Genomic DNA, 18,714 nt, shown 5'->3' on the forward strand with positions numbered 1-18,714 from the left:
GCCCACTCGTGTCCTTGAACCCTGTAAAGATATCCTTAGAACCTGCTCCAGTCCTCTGCCAGAGCCTGCTTGACTTGAAGGACAGGACTAAAGTACTCCCATGCCAGTTGTCACCCCCACGTAACCTCAACATTCTTAATCAATGGCATATGTATATCACACCATCAGCTTTGAGAGTGCAGGCCAAGCTCCCCGTGGAGCTTCTCCTAGTTCCACCATCAAAACCACACTGCCCTATCGCTGCATTCTCCTAGTTCCACCATCAAAGCAATCAGCCAGCACATCCTGAGGAGAGTAACCCACCACAGAACCTGGACTTCTGTCATAAGAGCATTGGAGGTTATAGATGGAGGACAGCAATGTCTGTGGTGAAGACACTACACTATCCTCCTCATTCATCTCTCACTCAGGCTTTGAATAGTTTCCCTTCTCTAAAGCCAGTTGATGAAAAGACACCAAACAATTACCAGTAAAGTTAGAGGATGTTGCCTGAGTTGCAGAAAAGACTGTGTATCTTGCTGCCACACTGAGGGGGTTCTTGATTCACAGGAGAGCCTGGGGCAGAGTTGACATGAAGATCTGTGCCAAGGAGGACATTGGCACAAAAAGCATATGAGCCCATTCCTTCATATGCTCCCTGTGACAAGCTGGGGTACTCAGCTCACACTGAGGACTTTGGTGAGTTGCCCCTGAGACTCAGCCTATCCTTGTGTTTGGTCTTGAGAAACGCTCAGAAGAGACTCAGCACCCTTCACTGGAGGGAGCCCTCCCCGGGGTTGTGGCCTATGAGTAGCAGAAAGCTGAAGAGCAACTGCAAATAGGAAACCAGGTTAGGCAGCGATGATCTACAGAAAGGTCACCTTGATGCCAAAACCAGGCAGAGTGAAAGAGAAAACTATGACCATAGACACTCTAAAAACAACAAAACTGAATGAAGCAAGGACAGTGACTTTCCCTCACCCTTCGTATCCACGATACTTAAGGAGTACCACTGCCTTATGTAGGGAACTAGGAAAAGCAGACAAGAACAAGAAGATCTGAGAATAATTTCTTATTTTCTTTATAAGATTTTTTGGGAAACCAAAGATGAAATTATGAGCAGGTGACATATAGTAGAGGTAAATATGATGAAAATATCTGGCCAGGCGATGTGGTCTAGTGGCTAAAGTCCTTGCCTTGAATGCACCAGGTTCCTGTATGGGCACTGGTTCTAATCCCAGGGTCCCACTTCCCATCCAGCTCCCTGCTTGTGGGCTGGGAAAACAGTCAAGGACGGCCCAAGGCCTTGGGACCCTGCACCCATGTGGGAGACCTGGAGGAAGTTCCTGGCTTCTGGCTTCAGATTGGCGCAGCACCAGCCCTTTGTGGCCACTTGGGGAGTGAACCATCAAATGGAAGAACTTCCTCTCTGTCTCTTCTCCTTTCTGTATATCTGCCTTTCCAATAAAAATAAAATTTTTAAAAATCTTAGAAATCAGTCAAAAGAAGAACAAAATATATTGAAAATGTTAAGTCATAGGAAAGAATAATAACCTGGAAGATAAAAAAAAAAAAAAACATAAGACAGTACAAAGGAGGTAAAGAGGACAGAGAAAAGAATAATCCTAAAAGGTAATAAAGCAAAGAAGCTTAACAGGTCTGGAACTGTAGTAGAAAGGTAGACAATTCAAGTCTCCTGGAGTAGTCTAAAAGATTCCCAAACAAGTGATGTAAGAACATAGCCTCATTAGCATGATGCCTAATGGAAACTGGCCCAGTGATAGAGTGTGGATTTTGAAATTCTGTTTAGACTGCACTTGCCTGCACATCCAGATTAATTGCTTATTTACACCAAAGTAGGTTAACATTCCTTTTTCAAAAGCAGCAGATAATATACCTTAAAATTTAACAATGTGTTGCCTTCATTGAAACTGAAGATGTCGGACTGTCCAAATCCAAGCAAAATACTTGTTCTCACGGCTGTGTTGTAGGTGTTTTTATTGCTAACCAATAATCCTCCTTACAATTGGAGAATCCTTAGTTTAGCTGTCCTCATGTCCAGTCAGGTTACAGATACTAGTGGCTGCACACACCTGCTCAGATACAAATTGATTCAGTATTTAACTCTGTTCAACTCTGTGTACCACCTATACTTCACCTCTGTCAAAAGAATTTAACAGTGATCCGGGGAAACACTCATGTGAGAGTGAAGACGTTTGAGCGTGCCTGCCTTCTCTTTTCTATACAACTTTATCACGCTGCCTTTCCAAGTCTTTACACCCAGTCATCATCCTACCCTTTAAGGATTGGGGCTTTGTGGAGAGGCACATTCTGTTCTGCCAAAGCATTGTCTCGTTAATATATATAACCCAGTAAGGAACAAGAGGCTTTTGTCCAAGAGCAAATACATGACAAAATTAAATATTTAGATATATTTTTGCTCCAGTTTTTCATTCAAAAATCAAAAGTTTTTTCGCATAAATTTATAAGATTTATTCAAAAACAGTTCATCTAATTCATTCAATTGAAGGAAAGTCAAGAAGTTAATATTTGGGTGTTTCTGATTCCTGGACACACAGAAAGCTTCCCAATTTCTCATCCTAAAATTAGTTGGCACACAACATTATGTCTGAGTTAGTCAGTGATGACCTACAGCATAACATGAATTGTGAAATTCACATTTCCATATTTCCATAATTAGAAGCTCTTGATGAATACTGTTTATAAACTTTTTTTTTTTTTCATAATGGAGCAAGCATTCCCACATGAACTGGTAATGTGTGTTAGTTTTCTTAAGATTTTTCTTCTGGCTATGAAAGAAATGACTTGACTGTCACTTAGACTTGTTAAAGTATCATTTAACACCTCCCAATGTTTCCCTTGTGTCAATTCTTACACCTGGTGTTTATGTGTATGAGAAACAAAGTTACGAATACCACTCAAACATAAGGTAGTGGCAGTATCAGTTTGCAACACAAGTAGAAAATGTAATGAAAACTGCTTTTACATTTCTGATACTTAAAAATGATCTAGAGCGCACTCAGCAGTTTTGACAAAGGATGCTTTGTTCTTTGTTTTGTAGTGCAAGTTGCTGCCTTTCCTCACAATGGGCTCTACACATCTATTCTGTTATAGTGTCCTTCCGTTTGCTTTCTTTCTGAACGGTTTCTTGCTTCCCATATCTGTGCAATTTATAAGATCAAAAATCTTATAAAATCATCTATTCTATTAACATTTATGGAGACAGTGTAGCCAATGTCCAGATCACCGTATCTACAACACAGTGTAGAAAAATTTTAAATTGATCTGTAAGTTTTTAGATGATTGGTAGACAAAAGACTCGTATTCTTACCTCTACTTTTGTTATCAAAAAATTATGTAAAAATACAAAACAGGAAATTTCAATCATTGGACCTGAATCCTCTTTTGAAAATATTAATTCAAAACATAAAATGTTTCCATTGGGATTAGGAAATTTTGAGAGGGAGTAACATTGGACTGGATGTTAAAAGATGAGAGAGAGTTTCTGGAACACACTAGAAATGTGAACAGATTGTTGCAACACTATCTGCACAGACAGCAGAGCTGGGAGCAGAGCCTTAGCAGAACACTTTACAGCACCATGGCCTGCAGTGCTGGCATCCCAGCACTCTGCTCACTGGTTGGAATCCTCGCTGTTCCCTCCAATCCAGCTCCTTACTAAAGTGCCTGGGAAGGTAGTGAAAGATGGCCAAATCCTTGGTCCTCTACACTCATATGGAGAAAGACCCAACAGATGCTCCTGACTTTAGTGTAGCACAGCCCTGGTTATTACAACGATTTGAAGAATGAACCAGAAGAAGGAAGACTCTCCCCAACCCCTCTTTCTATAACCCAGCTTCCAAATAAAATACATCTTTAAAAAAAAAAAGCAAGAGCACCTAAGAAAGCCTAATATTCAAAATTGTTTCTCAGTAATCAGTAGGACAGTAACAGAATCAGCTGCCTACAGACAAGATTATAAATGGATGTGTATGTCCCACTAAGAAACTTGGGCTTTGTCTTGCAGCTGGTAAGAACCAATGACATGTTTTTAGCAAGGCAGAATATAATCAGATTTGGCATTTTGGAAAGGCCACTTTGGGATAACTCAGAACTTGTGGTGAGATGGTATTGAAACAGAAATTTATAAAACTTACATTGGTGTCGCTCTGGTCAAAGAAAACGGAAGCTAAACTGAGGCTATCATATGAGAGGAGATGCGTGGATGGTATAGTAATAAACAGTAACTTCTAAGACATACTGTAAGTATGGAGTGTGGCAGAAAGGACTGGTAGGAAGTAGAATATACTCTCAGGATCCACCAGGTGGGAGACACATTTATTGAAAACGTTGGCTCATGCAGCTGGTGGAGGACAGTCTGTACAAGTCTGAAATCCCTAGAGCAGGAAACCCATAAATAAAAACAGGTTAGAATTCTCAGGAACTGACTGACAGTACGCACGTAAGTTCTTCCTTCTGAAGGAAGCTCCGTTCTGCCTCAGAGGATTGTATCTGCTCCTTCCAGCTCATTGAGAGTAGTTTTATTTAATCAATTGATTGTAAACATTTTAGTATTTACAAAATACCTTCATAAAAAAATCTGAAGTTTGAATAATCAAACTGTGGCTTAGACAAATGACTGTGGTAAGTGTTTGGATGGATTCTGAACTAAGAAAGGAGCACAAGACAAAGCTACCGATTAAGACAGGAAATGTACAAAGAACCTACAAAGATTGAGAGTGAGGAACAAATGATGTGTATACTATATTTCATAGATGCTAAGTTCTACTCTGTTCCTTCATGTATTAGCATCTTTCAAATACCAATATATTTTCGAATTGATGGGACCTTATCAACTATAATGTATATCATTTTTTTCTTGATAGTTTCTAAATTGCTGATGTACTGTGCAACCAATGGCATTTCACACAGAAGGAATAATGAGATAATGGCTTTGGTATCTGGAATTTGAGGTAACTACTTCATAGATTAGATAGGCTAGCAATTCAGTCAAGAGATCTGCTTAGAGATAAAAGACTTTTAATGTTGTCTATAATCAAGCAAAAGTTAAAGTAATGGAAATGGATGAGATTCCCAGGGAAAACAGCTAGAAATCAGAATAACACATAAAAATAGTGTTTTTGAAGTCATAGGAAATGTATATTGTAAAAACACTACATACAGGTTTCAAATTTTTTTGTACCAAAATCTACTAATTTTAATAACATTTCCATGTACTTTTTGAAAATACCTTGCATACAACCCCAAACAGCAAACTTTAAGTGAGGAATAGAAAGGGCTGATTATTAAAAATTAACTAATTAATTACAAATTTAAAAATTCAGAACATGTGGTAGAACCAAAGGGAAAAGGTAATTCTAAAAGTTAATGGGTAATTGTCCATGTAAAACGCAGTAAAATTCACACCAAATGCAGGATGTGCGTGTGAGGGGCATTGCTAACGACTTCCTGAATTATTTCAGTGCAATGAGTGGAAAGAATTGGATTGAAGAGTGGAGAATTACAACAGGGGAGGTCACACACAAACCATCCAGAAGCTTGACCAAAGATGCGGGATAATGGAAAAACCACATAGAAAAAACTTGGTGGTTTTGTTAGAAGTGACCCAGACTTTTGAAAGCAAATAGAAACATTCTACCTTACCTAATTGACCTATCTACTTGATCTTTTTGACAACCTACATGCTGAAGAAATGAGTAGGTGAGAGGGGTGTGATGAGTGCATATGGAATCAGAGTACGGAGCACCGACCACATCCAGGGAGGGATCCGCAATACCCGCGGTGTTTACAGAGCTGTGAGCAGGACGCAAGGAAACTGACTGTGGGATTGTCAACAGCAGGAAGTCACTACCGCCCCTGACACGAGTAAAACTTTGGCAAGAATGTAAGCCTAGGAAAAAGCTAACAGCCATCTTCAACCTGCAGTCCCTTAGGGAGAGAGCCAGAGGATAAATATTGGGACTTCTCTCCTTCCCAGTGCTTTTTGAACCAAAGCATAACGATCAAGCCCCTAAGCACAGAGCAGCATGAAACGAGCGGAAAATGCATCTGGAAGAGCAAATACTAAGCAGAAGAGGAAAAGCTTGTCAAAACAGCAGTAACCGCCAGGAAGAGGGGCTTCTGGCACAGACAAAGGAGGCGCGTAGGCTACAGCTGCTCCGACAGTAGCAGAAACAAGTGCTATTTAAATTTCGTGTCGTTAATGAGAAACTGGTATCTCTAAATAGGAAAAAGCCCCATATTCCTGTTTTAATTAAAGTCCATTGTTCATTTTGTTCTTTGTATAATGGAAAAAGTCAGTGACATCTAATTCTATAGAAAATCTAAACTACCCATATCATGTTTCATCTTTCAGTTAAAACACAGATTTTATATTAAAAATATTCCTCACATTGCAAAAAATATGAGTAGACTATGTGTTTTTTTTTTTAATAACTGCTACTGGTCAGGTTTAGATCTGAAGAAAGCATCAAAACTTTCTACAGATCTTTAAGAAATCTAATTTTGAAATGTAATGATTATTCGTTTAAGATTTAGCTGCTTTTATTTTTGTCTCTGGTATATAAGCAAATCATGCTAGACAAAATGATAGCAATGCTGATTTCTTAACTTTCATGTTTAGCACCAATTATTGATAACATTTAGCTAGCAGACTATTTAATAAGCATTGTACCAATAAAAAGCTGGTGCTGTTTCTACAAATGAGACTTAGAGGAAAAATGAACTAGAGCAATAGAATATTAACTTTTAGGTTTCAAAAATTATTTTCATCAATAAACATGTACCCACATGCAACATTCTATACTGATTGCTACAAAAGAGTAATCCTTATGTTAATGTGGAAATAGCTGCAATAAATTTTCTTTTTATATCTTTAAACAAGCTTTAGAAAAAAAAACACTTTTTCTTTTTTTTCTTTTTAATGATTTATTTTTATTATTTTTTTATTGGAAAGGCGGATATACAGAGAGGAGAGACAGAGAGGAAGATCTTCCGTCCGATGATTCACTCCCCAAGTGAGCACAACAGCCGATGCTATGCCAATCCGAAGCCAGGAGCCTCTTCTGGGTCTCCCATGCGGGTGCAGGTTCCCAAAGCTTTGGGCCATCCTTGACTGCTTTCCCGGGCCACAGGCAGGGAGCTGGAAGGGAAGCGGGGCTGCCAGGATAGAACCGGCGCCCATATGGGATCCCGGGCGTGCAAGGCGAGGACCTTAACCACTGCGCCACTGCGCCGGGCCCAACACTTTTTCTTTTCTAAGCCTTCATACCAATTAATGTCTGACCAGGACTAGAAGACACTATTAAAATCTAAGGTAAGATAGAGCTTTGTACAATATAGAAAATTTTCTCAGTTTTGACGAACCCAACTCATATTCCCTAGGACAGATCAGTTTTCTAATAGTCCCGTGGAAATACAGGTTTTCAAAACTTTTTTGGAAATCATTCACTTGTACTTTTACTATCTATCCAAACCGATCAAGTTAAACTCTGACCTGATGACGTAGCAACTTGCGTCATTCTGGGACTGATCATCTCCAAACTTACGAACTTACATTCAAGGAAACAGCAGTTGGGCATAAAAATATAATTGGAAGCAAGTGCAATCTTTATTCAATCTCTTGAGAAATCACCAAAGGGCAATTAGAGTAATTAAGTTTCTTTAAAGTCCTCTTTAGACCTTACTCTCACCTTCACTTGGTGTCAGGGACACCACAGTCTTGATGTTAATGAAGCTGAAACTTCAATGACCCACTTTCCCCAGAGTCTTCCATGGCCTTGCAAGAAGTCCTAGCAATATGGACACAGGACTCTGTTTATTTGTAAATGATATGTTTTCACTTCCATCTGTGGAGACCACTGTCTCTTTCCGTTTGTCCCTCTACTTCTCTTCTCTCTCATTTGAATGTTATTTAAGTGGCCAAAGACACTCAAAAGACCTAGCTCAGGTTAAGCTGGGTTAGGAATTTACTTAGTTGAGGTTTAATATGATGTTTTTATCTGGTTCACAGTTGCCATTACATGTAGTGAAGTTATTGCCAGAAATGCTCTTGTTGCCCGTTATTTCAATCTAATAGGTGCCTTGAGACGAAGGCTAAGACCATAAATGTGTACTATGATAGGATGGTATCTCCTAATGCCCATTAGCAAGTCTACAGGTAATAGAGGAGACCTGAGTTTTCAAATTTTGGGGAGAGCAATCCCTAAACCTAAAAAATTGCATCATAGAAAATAATAAATAGTAAATTTAAAAATTCAAGCAAAAAAAAAAAAAAGAATGATGCAGAATCACTATCAAAAATACAAGTAGGGGCCCAGCATGATAGTTTGGGAGCTAAAGTCCTCAACTTGCACATGCCCAGATTCCATATGGGCATTGATTAGTGTGTGGACCACCCTGCTTCCCATCCAGCTCCCTGCTTGAGGCCTGGGAAGGCAGTAGAGGATGGTCCAAGGCTTTGGGACAGTGCACCCACATGGGATACCTGGAAGAGGCTCCTGATTCCTGGCTTCAGATCGGTGCAATTCTGGCTGTTGAGGTTGCTTAGGGAATGATTCAAGATCTTCCTCTCTGTCTCTCATCCTCTCTGTATATCTGACTTCTCAATGAAAACTAAACAAAATGAACAAACAAAAAACCCTACCAAAAAAAAGCAAGTAAATCCATTAATACATTAAAATAAATGAATCAAGTCCAGGCCTTTTTTTCCCTTGCCTTTTGTGATGTCTGCAGTCTCCTGTTAACATTTTTTATTGTTTTTATTTCTTTCTAACACAAATCTACTTTAAATTTCTATTTTGTATTCATGGTTTTCAGTTGTTTTTCTTAAAGAGGACACCACTGACAAAATCAAAAGTTTCAGGCTCCTGGGTGTGTATTGTAGGTGAGGAAAACGAAAATGTCACCTCCCTGGGCATGGCTTCTTTCTGGAAAACTTTCCACATGTTCAAATAGCCTGGCTTTCCATTCTGAATCTCACTGTCTGCCTTAAAGTGCCCCTCCTCAACTCTTCCAACTCCCTGTGGAATTTGTATATATTTCTCTTCCACTCACAAGCCTCCTGCTAAGTTTCTGGGGCTTTGTTTGTTTGTTTCCCATCCCTTCTAGCTGCTTTTTTTCTTAATAAATAGCTCTCTTGATCGGGGGAATTTAAATAAATAAAATCCCAGGGCTGGCTAAATCTCGACCTGGTTCCTACCCCAGCTGCTCCACTTCTAATCCAGCTCCCTGACTATGACCTGGGAAAGCAGAGCAAGATGGGCCAAGCCCTTGGGCCCCTGCACCCTTGTGGAGACTGGGAAAAAGTTCCAGGCTCCTTGCTTGGGATAGGCACAGCCCCGGCCAGCTTGCCATCTGGGGAATGAGCCAGTATTTGGAAGATTTCTCTCTATATATCTTCTCTCTATAACTCTGTCTTTCAAATAAAGTCTTTTTTTTTAAAAAAAAAAGTAACAAAACTCTCCATAAAGTCAGTAATTAGCCGATGTCTCTCAAAGTTGAATACATATGAATGAATCCCTTCTAAAAGGCAAAACATCTTGCAGAAAATTTAAATCAACTTATTTTTATGATACTATTTAAATAGTTAAAATCTTTCATTATTTAAAAGTCCCATGAGTTTATAAATCTTACATAACAAATTCAAGTAAAACTTAAAGAAAATGCAAAATCTATGTTATTATTCATTATTTTAATGTGATTCATGATGCTATTTTGCTGAAAGAAAAATCATCCAGTCCTTCTTAGCAGTAAAAAGATGCAGACTCATGTCTGGTTTTATAATTAATCTGTTTTGGGATTTTGATTTCAATAATGCAAATCTAGAAAATGTCTATTCCCATAAGCATGTAGTACAAATGGTATTAATAACTTAGTCTTTGTCTGCTAATTAGGTTTAATCAGACTTTATGCTTAACTAAATCTCTGCTAGCAAGCAAACCTTCTGTGCCTGTTCTAAAGTGGAGTCACTTGATAATTTTATTAATTTTCTTCTTCACTTGGAGATGAGTATTGGCATTACTGAAATAAGCATTAAATGGGTATGTAATCTCATTATTGCTTGGAATTAGAATCAAACTATTTATTAAATATTGTATTTTGTCTGCTAATGAAGTATAAAAAATGAGATAGGCACAAGAGGATATGAAGACCATTTGTTCACAATGAATAAAACACTGATTAACCAAAAGGGATCCTGAGAGTTTATTAAGCTTGGTTCATATTTCACAGGGTTCGTTGAATCTGCCATCACATATTTTTTGATCGTTTCAACCAAGAAACCACTTTTACGCATTTAGTTGGTCATCTAACATTTTCTTGGTATAGGTAATAAATTGCAGGAAAGGACTCAGATATCAGCTGCTTCAAACAGCCCCCAATGATCTACTATATGTGCAAATATATTTATCCAAACATAAAAAAGTGAAAAAATTACTTATAAATCTCTCAAGTACTGTTATTTTGCTTTATTAAATAATTACAAAAATATTTCTTGTAAACTTTACTACTAAAATTATGATCTTACAATTTGAACTGTTTTGACAAGCATGCTTAAATATTTTACAGACTACCCAAATAATTATTAACATATTTAGAAGTGTACTATACACATTCAGACATAAAGTAGAAGATAGTACCTGAATAATCAAAAAATTGTAACACTAGGACTCACATAAATCCATTCACATGAAGCCACTCCTCTGTGCCCAGCAGTCAAGAGCTCAGAATTTGCAAGATGGAAGCCTCAACCCGTTTAGGCATCACCTTATAAAGTTAACTTTCTCTCCACAATAACTACGTTTCCAACACGTTTTCAAAATGGTCATTTAAATGTTGCCTACTTGTTATTATTTACATTTGCTTTTATTCTGGTCAGATTTAGTCTCCCTTTCATGTCCACGCCCAGGGTGTCTCATGTTCAGTAACCCTTTAAATCTGCCCATAAACCTTTGTTTCAGGGAAGAGAAGAACACAGCAGTGGCATGCTGACTCAGGTGTGAGTGTGACACCTTGGTCAGCTTATGAGGTTGAGGCCAAGGAGAGTGACCAAGTGCAGACTGCACAGTAGGAAATGAATGGGGCACACCCAGGTGATTTGCAAAACGATAACAATGAGCATAACCTGAAGGCAAACTCTGAAGTGTTGAATTTAGGGGAGAGAGGGAGAGAAGGAAAGAGAGACAGAGGAGACTGAGCAAATGAATGAATGGACTGGTCAGTTATTAAACAGAAGAGAAGAAAGAGACTGGCAAAGAAGACAATAGCACAGTCTGGCAAGGAAGAAACAGAGGCAAAGCAGTGAGCAGCCAAAGAGAGAAAAGAGCAGCAGCTCAAGCTATGAAGTAAAGAAAGGTTGTAAATGAAGATTTAAATGAAGGTAGGAGAGAAGAAAAATGGGCAACAAAGCAGAGCTGATTAAATCTTTCATGACATCCTATTCCTAAACTTCATGAAACGCAACACTGCTAAAGCAAATTCAAGTCCTTCTTGTGGGGTCTGTTTTGGAGTCCCTTCCTGGGTTCCCAAAGAGTCAACAAAGATCACGCTTTCTGTTTTGCTTATTTCAGCATGGAGCCTGGTAATAAACACCACATGGCGTAAGACATTCTCAGGGAGCCTGTCTTTGCAACAACAAAAAGTCCTAATTAATGCGATCTTTTTGTAATTGCACAACATGATACTCATTTGCTAGCATATGCATCTACTATATGGCATATGTGACATGAAAATCACCTGCTAACTGATTGAGTTGCTCCCTTTGAGCTTCTAGGCCTGGGACTAAGTCCATTGGTGACATACTCAAGCTTGACACATAGGAAGTTATCTATAAGTTCTTTCCAGATAAAAGAATGAAAGTTATGAAACAGCAACAACAACAACAAAAAAAAAAAACTAGAAGACAAGCTGATCTTTAATCATTTCTATCTGTAGTGCTTCATTTTCCATTTTTACAAAACTTAGTGCCTAATACAGCAGCTACAATAGATACATTCAGTTTTGGTTTGTATATAGCTTGTTATAGTGGAAATTGGGTCTGGCGCAGTAACCTACTGACTAAAGGCCTCGCCTTGCATGCACCGTGATCCCATATAGGCGCCGGTTCATATTCCAGCTGCTCTACTTCCTTTCCAGCCCCCTGCCTATGGCCTAGGAAAGCAGTAGAGGATGGCCCAGAGCCTTGGGACCTATACCCACATAGGAGAACTGGAAGAAGCTCCTGGTTTCGGGTTGCCTCAGCTCCGGCTGTTGGGGTCACTTGGGGAGTGAATCTCTTTCCCTCTGTAAATCTAACTTTCAAATAAAAGTAAATAAATCTTTAAAAAAAAAAGGAGTGGAAACCAGGGCCTGTGTTGGGGCACAGAGGATTAAACTACTGCTTGGGTCTCCTGTATTCCATATTGTGGTGTCTGGGATTGAATCCCACCTCCTCCTCCACCCCAGCTTCCTGCTTATCTAACGCCTTTTGAGACAGCTGATGATGACTCAGATTTTTGACTCTGCCACCAACATGGAGACCTATGTGGCGTTCCTGCCTCCTGGCTTTAGTACCTGCCTCAGGCTGTTTCAGGCATTTGCAGAATGAATCTGCAGATGGAAGATCTCTCTCTCTCACCCCCTCCCTCTCTAATATAAATAAGTAAACTTCTTAAAAAGGGAGTAGGAAGTTAATCTGACAATGCTGATTACAGGTGGAGTCTTTGCGAAGTGAGTGGTCCCAGATAAGGTTACCAGGTAGTGTTTGCATCATTAAATACCGCAGTCGGTAAGAAGGCCAGAGGGCTCCCTTGTCTCTTGACATGTGGTGCTCTGTGCTGCCTTGGTACTCTGCCAGCAAGAAGACTGTTACCCGATTCAGGCCTTTAGCCTTTAACCTTCACAATGAACAGAGAAAAGTAAGGTCTTTTCTTTATGGAGTTACCCAGTCTCAGGTATTTGCTCATAACAATGGAAAATGGACTAATACAAACATTTTCAGAATGAGTATGCCATTGGCATTATTGGAGCATTGGTGTACAAGGTGGATGGAAACTGCCTGCAGAGTGATATTAATCTTTCTGGTAATAGATATATTGGAGACTTAGTCACTTAATGTCAAAGAGACATTATTATAACTTATGACAATATGATGGAGCAAACTATTTAGGCATATTTCTTTGTAAAATTTTTCCATTTTATGTAAATATTTGCCTTTTTCTATCCCCCACAGCCTCTTCTGCTTTTTTGAACCTGTTTCTAAAAGAAAATGTTATCTGCCTTGTTTGTGTTGTTCTATCCAGCTTGTTACTCTCACACATCCTGGGCACGGACCAGCTTGCAATCCTTCCTGATGTACCCTCCTCCCACTGTCACATACCCCATCTGCTCCATGTGCCTTTGCTGTGAGGGTTCTGCACATGCCAGATTTTTTTCTCAACCATATGCTGGTTTCCAGTCTCATTTTCTTACCTTCCTGCTTTAGCCAGTGGCCATAAAGAATGGGTATGATGTCTCCACATTCTAAATTTCCTGGCGTTTCAATTGTTGGTTTCTCTTTAAAGCTATGTCCATGTATCCTGTTCATTTGTATTAGAACATGCATTAGTGATGTGCCATGATTATACTATCTGTGATGCGTCATTCTGTACTTCAGTGCTGTCCACAACTACCACTACTGTCCACAGATCCATTTTTGTTAAATTAGCACTACTTTATCATGTCATGGTCATTTTACCCTTGTCTCCTCTCTACTACTGTAAGTTTTAATACATGCTTCAGATATCTATTTCATTTGTACATGGCTGTTTTTACATTGCCACTGTAGTCTAGACTGGCTGTGTAATTTGTTTAACAAGTAGTGGGGAAGTATCAGTTAAGGCACTAAAATATGAAGTTCTTCTATTGCTTCCATTTATCTTCTCTATTAAGCATACTCTCCACTTCTCCGTTGAACTTTCCTTAAATAAATTAAAATTTCAAAAAAATACAGGTACTAACAATTTCATAAAAGTGACAGAACAGCATTAAACCAAGCACAAGGCTGATCTACCTGTGAAGAAAAATGAACTATACAGATCTTATTCCTGTAAAGCTGGCCATGAATGCACACCTGAAGAGCATTCTGCCTGGTCATTCATCTGCCTTGCAAAAGATACTGATTTCCAAAACAGTTACCAGTGTCTTTATTGCAAAGCAAATTCACAGAAAAACATGTTGTTAGGCCCAGTGAGATTGCCCAATGGGTAATCCTCCGCTTGCAAGCTCCAAGATCCCACATGGGTGCCAATTCATGTCCTGACTGCTCTGTTTGCCATCCAGCTCCCTGCTTGTGTCCTGGCGGAGCAGTGGAGGATGGCTTAAAGCCTTGGGACCCTGCATCTGTATGGGAGAGCTGGAAGAATCTCCTGGCTTCGAATCAGCTTAGCTCCAACTGCTGTGGTCATTTTGGGAGTGAACAAGCATATGGAATCTATTTCTCTGTCTCTATTTCTCTGTGTAAATCTTTAAATAAAAATAAATAAATCTTAAAAAAAATATGTTGTTTTTCAGTGAATCCTGTGCACTCAGCCACCGAGGAGTGTGTGTACAGCACCTTACATGACTTACTCCTCTGTGATGAGTACAGCGCCAACCTTCTCAGGAGTTTCTGAGGCTCTCTAGACGCATACTAAGAATATTCTATCTAAAAGCACCTTGGAGCTACATGTTTGGATACAAACATCTATTTTCACAAAATGTTTGTTATTCTCCAAGTTTTAACGATGTTACTACTTATTTGTTCATAAATTTGCAGAAAAACCAGTAACAAATAAGTTTGTATGCTGTTACATTACATGTAATAACTGTATATGTATTATTACATGTAATAACATACAAAGTTATCCATCACTATATTTTTTTTGTTCATTAGTCTTATGCTATCTTCCCAAAAATAGACTGCTGGTATAAAAATTTGTATGCATTTTTCCTTAAATATTTTCAAACTAATACATCATCAAGAGTATTTTAAATTTCTTGATTGTCTGTTAATTTTGGAGGTGAGATCGATATAATAATATAAGCTTCATTAACATTTTACTTAATGTAACTAATAGAACTGAAGTTGAGCTTTCTTTCCAAATGTTTAGAACAATTTTTTCTTTTTCCTTAGATCTATTTATCTATCTGTCCCTGTTCTAGCTTCCTGTTGATATGCACACTGGTAAGAAATGGGTGATGGCTTAGGTGGTTATGTCCCCACTGCCCCTGTGAGACGTCATTCCCAACTCCCAGTTTTGTCGTTATCCATGTGCTGCTGTAAATATCTGGGAGTAGTCACTGCATGGATGTTTTTTCCCATCTCTCTACCATCTCTCTGACAGACCAGTAAGATAAATAAATACACTTTAAAAGCACAAAGGAAAAAAATATCCAACCATAGAAGAAAGATTATATGAAGAGATATGTGGAAAAGATTGCTACCTGTAGGTCAAGGAGAAAGGTGAGGAACAAATCCCTCCCCCACAGCCCTTAGAAATAGTTAATCCTTCCCATGACTAGATTTCAAACTTTTAGACCCATAACTTGGAAACAATAAATTTCTGTTATTATGTTATGATATTTCTAGCAAACGAATTCATCCCATATTGTCCTTCCTTTGTCGGATTATTCTAGATATTTTAATTTTTATTATCTGTACATCCATTAAATACATACTTTAAAATTAAAATTGACTGCAAAATAAAGTTAATTGGTAATTGCTTAGCTGTGATGGTACTAGATGCTGATTTTAAGTCAACATTTGTATATGCATATCTTGAATGTTGTCAGCTTTACTCATATAGGGAACTATAATTTCAACATTTATGTTTCTTCTCTTAACTCCAATGTTGAAACTTTAGCCCCTAATGTGATTGTATTCAGAAGCTGGAATTTGGAAGGAGCTATAGCCCTTGTATTGAGATTAGTGTCCTTATAATAGAGTGCCGAAGTCCTGCTTGACCCTTCCAACATATAAGGACACGCTGAGAAGTTGCTATCTATGAGGAATTAACACTCACTAGACAAAGAATCTGCTGTATAGCATCCCAAAACTGTGAAAAGTGGATGAGTACTATTTAAAAGGTACTTGTACTTGTCATAGCAACCCAAGTAGACTAAAGAATAGGGATTGCATATTATTTGTTGTCTTACTAAATAACATTATCTTTTTGCTTTAAACATAAACAGAATTTTCTCTTAAATTATACTTCTAACTGGTTATTATTTGCACATTAAGACTATGGGTTTATTATATAAAATAAGCCATAAATTGTCATTTTATTCTTTTTATGACTATGATAATTTTAAACCTGTTCCATAAAACAATTTGAGCTTCTTTCAGGTCTCCCACACCATTACAAGGCCCAAGGACTTGTGTGCTGCTCCACTGCTTTTCCAGGTCTTAAGCAGGGAGTTGGATCAGAAGTGAAACAGCTGGGACTCGAACTTGTACCTATATGGTATGCTGACATTGTAGGCAGAGGGTTACCCTGATATGCCACTGAGCCTGCCCCTCTTTTTAAAATTTTTATCCTTATTTTATTTGAGATAAAAAGAGACAGTCCCATATGTCTGTAATAGACAAAGCTGAAATGGGCTAAAATTGGGTACCATGAATTCAACACAGGTATACAGGTGGGTGTCAGGAATCCAACCATGTGAGTTGGAATCAAGATTCAGAATTGGGTATCAAAGCTAGGTACTGTCACATGAAATGTGAGTGTCTTTTTTTTTTAATTAATATTTTTTATTTTAACAATCTTTACATGGTTAATTTGCGCATAAAGGGTCAAGGGCTACAGGAAAGTGGGTAAAACTAGAAATGTGAGTGTCTTAATAGCTACACTAAAAGCCACTTACTTTCTTATTCTATTTACCATGGACTTTTTCAGTACCCTACTTATTGACAAAGAATAGAAATATTAACATTAGACTTTATGAGGGGATGCATACTCTGATGTTTAGAATGATAAAAAAAGAAAAACCAAATACTTTCCAAATTAATAATGGGAAAAAAATGAAATTCTAAAACTAGCCAGTTCAAAGGGACAAGAGATAACAAGCATAGGGCAGATTAGGAACAAAACCAGTAAACAAGATGGTAGTTTCTGTTTCTCCCAATCTCTCTTTCTCTGTAACTCTAACTTTCAAATAAGTAAGTAAGGAAGTAAATAAATAAGAAAACATGTCTTACTTTTATATGTTAAGTAATCCTGTCTTTCACATTGGCAGAAACTCTATATGAAACTGTATCCCATTAAAGTCTTTTGGAGGCTTAATTCTTCCCCCTGAACCTCCTACTACTTCCCACACACAGTTCAGGGAAGTTCTTGTTTATGTTGGTGTAGATATTGGTTTAGTTTCAGAGTTTTTGTTTGGTTCATTATGTCCATTACTGAGAAGTTAGTCTGGGAGATGAATTCTGGCTTGCCAGACAACGCAGTTCTCAGCCTTTGCTAGGCTTCACTATGTTTTTTGCATGCTACCACAGAGTGAGACTCTGATAAATTTAGGGTGCTACTATCCTATCTTCACTCTGTATTCTCTGACTCTCAAAAGGTATTGTGTTTTTCTGGACTAAAAGTTAGGAAGGTTTGGGCTTCTTCTGGCCTAAAAGTTAGAATGCTTCTCAGAATATCATCTCCTAGCTCTTGTGTGATTCAGTGTGACTGGAGTATTCTCAGTATGAAGTCTCAAAAAGTAAGAAAAAAAGGGTTCAGTGTGATGGCCCAGTGGATAAATCCTTCCCTTGAATGTGCCAAATCATATTTGGGTGCCGGTTCATGTTCCAACTACTCCACTTCCCATCCAGCTCCCTGCTTGTGTCCTGGGAAGGCAATGGAGGATGGCCTAAAGCTTTGGGCCCCTGCATCTGCCTGGGAGACCTGGAAGAAGCCTTTGGCTTTGGATCAGTTCAGTACCAACTGTTGCGGTCATTTGGGGAATGAACCAGTAAATGAAAGATCTTTCTCTTTGTCTCTCCTCTCTGTCAATCTGACGTTCCAATAAAAATAAAATAAATGTTTAAACAAAAGGAAACAGAGGGGGGAAAAGAATGAAGGAAACACACCAATATATCAATAGATGTATAAGACTAATGATTTTTTCAAGTTTTTTTTCTAATTTGCTTGCTACTTTTAAGAATTATTTAAAAATTTATCATGTACATCAATTTTATACTTTATCCAAAGATTTCTTTATTATTACTTCTAAATTTGAAACACAGAGTCATGGCAAGAGGAGAGAGGGAGAGTGAGAGCGCAAGCACTCTTTCATTAGTTGGCTCACTCCCCAACAGTGTATGATGGCTAGAGCTGCGTCTGGGAAACCAGGCACCAGAAGCTTCTTCCAGTTCTCCAGCGTGGGAGTAGGGGCTCAAAGAATTGGGCCCTCTTCTGCTGCCTTAGTAGGCCATTAACGGGATTGGTTTGGAGGTGGAGTGATCATACAGGATGTTGACATTACAGGCGAAAGCTTAGTATGCTACGCAATAGTGCCAGATGCACAGGATGCTAGGAGTCGGCCACAGGCTACAAAATGAAACCTCCCTTCCTGACAATGGTGCAGTTACCTTACCCAAAACACTATGGAAAGCATCACAACCACAACTCCTTTGACACTGATGGGGATGTTTAAATTTAACGCATCTCAAAGAACCAAGGAGCTTGACTGTGAGAGATAAAATGGAAGGGGTCT

This window comes from Ochotona curzoniae, unplaced genomic scaffold (genome assembly GCF_017591425.1).
Source record: "Ochotona curzoniae isolate NIBS_2020 unplaced genomic scaffold, NIBS_Ocur_1.0 contig_3819, whole genome shotgun sequence".
In the NCBI taxonomy this organism is placed as follows: Eukaryota; Metazoa; Chordata; class Mammalia; order Lagomorpha; family Ochotonidae; genus Ochotona; species Ochotona curzoniae.